This window comes from Octopus bimaculoides, chromosome 15 (genome assembly GCF_001194135.2).
Source record: "Octopus bimaculoides isolate UCB-OBI-ISO-001 chromosome 15, ASM119413v2, whole genome shotgun sequence".
Classification (NCBI taxonomy): domain Eukaryota; kingdom Metazoa; phylum Mollusca; class Cephalopoda; order Octopoda; family Octopodidae; genus Octopus; species Octopus bimaculoides.
The window spans coordinates 4,041,275-4,047,062 of NC_068995.1; the positions used below are offsets into that span (position 1 = coordinate 4,041,275).

At 35.2% G+C, this 5,788-nt stretch overlaps 1 long non-coding RNA gene across 1 annotated transcript in view; it reads right to left on the reverse strand.

The window, feature by feature from the left end:
* Positions 1-3,667: 3,667 nt before the first annotated feature.
* The window catches only part of LOC128249523 (uncharacterized), a 2,673-nt gene continuing 552 nt past the window's right edge, over positions 3,668-5,788 (reverse strand). Inside the window, exons 2-3 of the long non-coding RNA XR_008265659.1 lie at positions 4,650-4,756; positions 3,668-4,009 (exon numbers count right to left, since the gene is read on the reverse strand). This is a non-coding gene — a long non-coding RNA (uncharacterized LOC128249523). The remainder of the gene's footprint in view (positions 4,010-4,649; positions 4,757-5,788) is intronic.

Sequence of the window (5,788 nt, forward strand, 5' to 3'; positions counted from 1 at the left end):
ATATATATACGGAATGTGTCACTGAAGAGGTCACAGATATGTAGCGAAAAATTTCCTGACAATGGATATGAGTTAGAATAAGAACAGTAATAAACGAGTAAAGAACGAATATATACTGCTTGTATTTATATGGCAAAAATAAAAAATAAATATGACAATACAGAAATACACACACACACACACACACACACACACACATGTATTGTAACATTACTGGCCACTGTTAAACCCTGTTCTATCATCTACGGCACCCAAAACAACCATCACCAGAATCCCAATGTAATCACAGAACATGCTAAAAATAAGAGTGAAATCTTCGACTAAAATGATTAGGTGAAAATTCTCAGTGTAATATAGACTCTAATACGCAGTGTAACTATAATAATAAACGCGAAATTCAGTCCGTCCGTCTGGGACCCCAGCAGCTCAGTCTACATTTGGTCTACATAGACATATTAAACCTTTTTGAAATCAGAATGATGCTACCAATTGAAAATTCAAATTTGTGAACTTACAAGTTTTTCATTTAAACTTAATTTAAATTTATATAATATTGGTAAGGTACCAATAAATTCTTTCTTATTAGCCGCTTTAGTTTTGGGCTACGGGCCCAATTGGCACTCTGCAGGAGCTAGCTAAAAGGTCCCCACGGCGAGCATCTCATAAGCTAGTATATAAATGAAGGGAGAATGATGAAGTCGTGGCTAGAATGCCTTTAATCATCCGTCTACAGTGTCGAGGCTGACCGGAGGAGGGTTGAGCTTTGAGACACATAGCAGCTATATGGAGCAGACTGGCAAAGCGTTGAGTACATGTGGTATTTAGCTACCGTCCCTTACGTTGAAGGTTCAAATCTGCTCCTCATTCTCTCTGGGTCGAGAAAATAGCATTCGAGATTTGGAGTCAATTCCTATAAAACTCGGTAGCTATGAATGAAGTTATGAAAGAGAAACAACAGTCCGTCTTGAGATTCCACGACCGTATGAATGTAGGGGAGATAAATAAATATGACAGGGGAGAGAACTAAAGTGGCATAGATTTCTTAACACTTAGAATTTTTATAAATTACATTGTTCGTATTCATTATATCGCCTTTTCTTTTCCAATAAAGCATTTTTACACAAAATGTATCGTTTGTTTTTGGTTTGTTTTTTTCGAAATATACTGAAATACAAAGTATAAAATGCAAAAAGCTTAATCTATGAATAAATTAAGATAATGAATGAATAAATGTTTTTCTATGATCTTGAATTGTCTATTAAATATACTTTCAAAACACATCACGCTAATCTGGTGCCACAAAATGTCACCCAATCGAATCTTTCCTCGGCCCTGCAATGTATGCATTTGTGAAGATGATCAGCGAGAGATAATTGCTAAATAAATAAGCTTAATTAAATAAATTAAACAATTTGTCAACAGAAATAGATTTTTTGAAAAGCGAGAAGGAAAATAAGAATTCTCAGTTAGAAGTCGGAAGAAACAGTTTATAATCCGTTTTACTTATTCTTTCTTTTTCACTCCGAACATTGCGAGTATATTATGATTAAAACAAGTTTAGGTTTAACCAAAGCATAAAAGATATATCAATGAATTTATTACTTTTCAACATCGGATCAGAAAATAAATAAATAAATTCAGTGCAATTTCTTTTTTTTTTTTAACATTTAAAAAATGTATTGAACGATTTTAACTTTACCAAGTTTAAAATGTGGTTGGTGTCCATGATTAATTGTAAAGAAAAAAATTGTTTTCTATCTTTCGTTTAAACCATGAAATGAATGTTTTAATGAACTTTAACATTTTGCCAAACTACTGCTTTACTCAGAAAATACACGAAATGGTCGAAGGGAAAAGAGAGAAAAAAGGACAACAGATGATAAATTTTGATACGATTAAAAAATATTTGAAAGAAATGTGATTTTATTTCAAAGGCCTCCTTTTCACTTTTCTTCATTTTCTCTCACATTATGTCTGTGTGTCGGATTGTCTGTCTATCTATCTATCTATCTATCTATCTATCTATCTATCTATCTATCTATCGATCGATCGATCACTATATATGTTGCTAAATAGATCGATCGATCGATCGATGCATAGATAGATAGATAGATAGATAGATAGATAGATAGATAGATAGATATGCGTGCGTGTCTGTGTATGTGTGTGTATGATATATAACAATAATACTTGGATGCAATTTATAGATAATTAACGCATCGCTACGCGCGTTTCCACGAATCACATGTCTCTTAAGATCACGGAAACGCGCGTAGCGATGCATTAAATGTTTATGAATTCCATCCAAGGATTATATTTATCCTACATTATATCGGTATCGCACTATGCAATCTCGTTTTTCGTTTCCTTTATTTCTTTCCTTTCCATGAATTACTTCACCTTCATTCATTGTAGTTTCTTCCCCTTCATTTGTGACTATTACGTTGCTATTACATGTAATCTCTGCTGCTGTTGTTGTAATCGTTGTTGTTTTGTCATTGCTGTGTTCAAGGCCTCAGTGCCTAAGTTAATTAGAAGTTAATTAGAATGAACGTCTTATTGATAGATGGAGAGGTAAAATGGATAGTTCTCTAAAAACGAACAATAAACGGCGTAGAATCTCTTTGTTGAAAACATAGTTAAAATGGTTGACGATCATCACGATAGAATGAATTCTGTCCTTGGATGGATGTTGCTCTTCGACGTACATTGTTTCTTACTTTTTGTCTTTGTGTGTGTGTGAATGTCCGTCTGTGAATGTATGTATGCGTGGCATACTCAGGGAGGCCATCTGCAAGCCGATTGAGAAGTTTCGGCGAATAGTCATGGAAGACCCTGATGTAACAGTTTAGGAAATTGCTCATGAAATGGGTATAGTCACAGGATCAATCCATTCCATTTTAACAAAGGATTTGTGCATGCAGAAAGTATCGGCGAAATTCTTCCCCAACGTTCTTGCGGAGCAGCTCCCCACAGAAATCGCTGAACTGGAAATGCTGGACTGTGCAAACCACGATCCAGCCTTAATGAAGATCATCACCACTAGTGATGAGACATAAGTTTACGGTCTTCGCACGAAGTGATTCGTCATCTTGAGTGAAAACGAAATCCGACGAACACGCACTGCCCGTTTGTGTTCCAGGCGCAACAGCAGGGAACTAATGCGGTCTACCGATGTAAAAATATTCACGCGTGTGCAGGAATGGTGAAACATATTTTACCAGACCCACAATAATAAAAGCAATGTCGACCCTGATGGTGTTTGAACTTAGAATGTAAGATAAGTTTCCTATATACTTTCATTTACCATAATCCGTTTCCTCTCTTCTCTCCTGCTTCTGTTAAGATATCACGTTTAAGCTAAAAATATTAAAAACCTATTGTTGATCTTGGACTGAGAACATAAAAATATAATAATGAAATGGAAGTATAATTAAAATAGTTAGCTCTGTCTTAAAGAATTATTCGAGTTGCTGGATGTGTCGGCTGTTTGTTATTTCTGGGAAGTATTTTAGAAGCGAGTTTTTTTTTTTTGTGTTGATGTTGTTGATAATGTTATTTTGCAGTTGATGGTATCTTCGTATCAATTTTTCTTTTTAACACAAATATAGAGGATTTTATTAAATGAAATATCAACAAACTAATAACAGAAGCATGTAAACTTGCCTGTATTGAAGCGACCAGAGCTAATTTTTATGAAATTCTTTGAAATGAGATAATTTAGCCCTTTATGGGTTTTTCGAAAATCTTAGAAATATTTGATGTGCTTTGTCGACCGAATTATAACTACGCTTAAAATTACTTCTAGGATGGCGGTTTCCATGGTGCAAACGTCTAAGTACCTTCCTTTTCTTTTCAATTATTTTCTTTCGTAATTTTTCCATCATTGTGTATATCACATGTATATTATTTTTGACGTTTCTGCGTTTAAATCTACTGACAGCCGGAATATGAATAACTGCGTTCCTGCTCGCCCATTTCTCTGCATTTAAATCAGCCGTATTGGCTTCTAAAAATAAGAAGAAATACAGGAAATCAACAGCTGTCAGTGACATTTTACTTCCAATGACAAACAAAACAATATACAGATTAATGACTTGTAAGTACGTGTTATTTCGTTATTCAACCATAATATACAATAAAGAGTGTTCAAGAAAGAGTGTTCAATACCAGAAGTGTAGGTAACATTTTATTATATAATTTATGTGGAAATTCTAGAACCCACCGTTTCATGCTGACAATAGTCTACAATTTACTACAAGAATTATTATCATTAAGAGTAAATTGCAAGAGAATAAGACGAAATTTGATGTTACTATTGTCAATATAGTAGTAATAGTAGTAGTAGTAGTAGTAGTAGTAGTAGTAGTAGTAGTAGTAGTAGTAGTAGTAGTAGTAGTAGTAGTAGTAGTAGCAGCAGCAGCAGCAGCATACGAAGATGATCAAAAAGAAAACTATTATTTAACCTCTCTTTGCTGTCACTCACTTTTTAATATATCCGTCAATAGCATTCGACATCCATTCTATCTGGAGACAGCCAAAAGATGCACGCCGCTAACTATCATATTTGAAAGCATCACGGAAGAGTAAAACCATCAGTGAAGATGGTTAATAAAAGTTAGGAATAAAATTGGAGAAAATAACTTTACCGTTATGCTGTTCACTGTTGATCGTTCCCCAAACTAAGGCAGGTAGGAATACCATGAAGTACAGGGGCAAGAATATCTTCATTTTTTATATATTTAGCAGCTTGAAACTATAAAATGCAAGAAAGAATAAGAAACAATATGTGTGTGTATGTATACGCACCTATGTATATGTATATACTGACATACCCATATGTATATGTGTGCGTGTGTACACTCATACGCTCATGTATACAAACACCCACATATGCATACACACGCGTGCGAGGAGAGTGTAGTGGATTTTAGTGCCAATCTCGATAATCTTATTCAAAATTTGGCAGAAGGTGCAAAGTGTCGCACAAAGCTGATAGAGCTCAAGTGTTACACCGATGGTGATTGGTGGATGTACGCATCGCAGATCGTCTGGTCTGAATTGTCAGTATAAAAAGATTCTTTGCCAGACTTCTGTGAATATAAACCTGCTTTGTTCGCCGACCTGTTAGAAGACGTCTACTGAACTGGCTTTGGCGAAAGAAGTTGTGTGATGGACAACAGTTTAAGAACCAAGCTTTCGTCAACATTTACAAATTTGGTCTGGAAAGGAAAGTAGATTTGGAAAGGTAGGCGTAGTCCTCCACAACTACATCCATTGAAATCTGAACCAAAATATTTGTAAAGGTGTCTAAGCTGAGTATGTGACTGTAGGCTTGAAAATCGGCAGATCAGAGCCAAAGGACACTTGTACTCGATGGTCAGGGCGGTACAGGTTTTCTGGGGATTTACTTGATTGACCCTAAGCTGCCAGCAGAACTCTAGAACACTGGACATAATGTTTAGTGCCATTTCGGACACGTTTACGTTTGAGTTTAAAATCCGCCGAAGTCGACTTTAACTTACATCGTTTAAGTGTTGATAAATTAAGTACCAGTTGCGCACTGGGGGCCATGTAATAAACTGACCGCTATTCCCAACATGTCTTCAAGCGTTCTGACAATACTAGAAATGATTATTATTATCATTTATCGAATTTGTCGTAGTTATCTTTTACAAGAAATAGGAAATAAAGAAGAAATAGTTTGAAAAACATGTCAAAATAAATTTACATACACACATACACACACACACGCACACACACATATACATACAAAGTATACGGACAG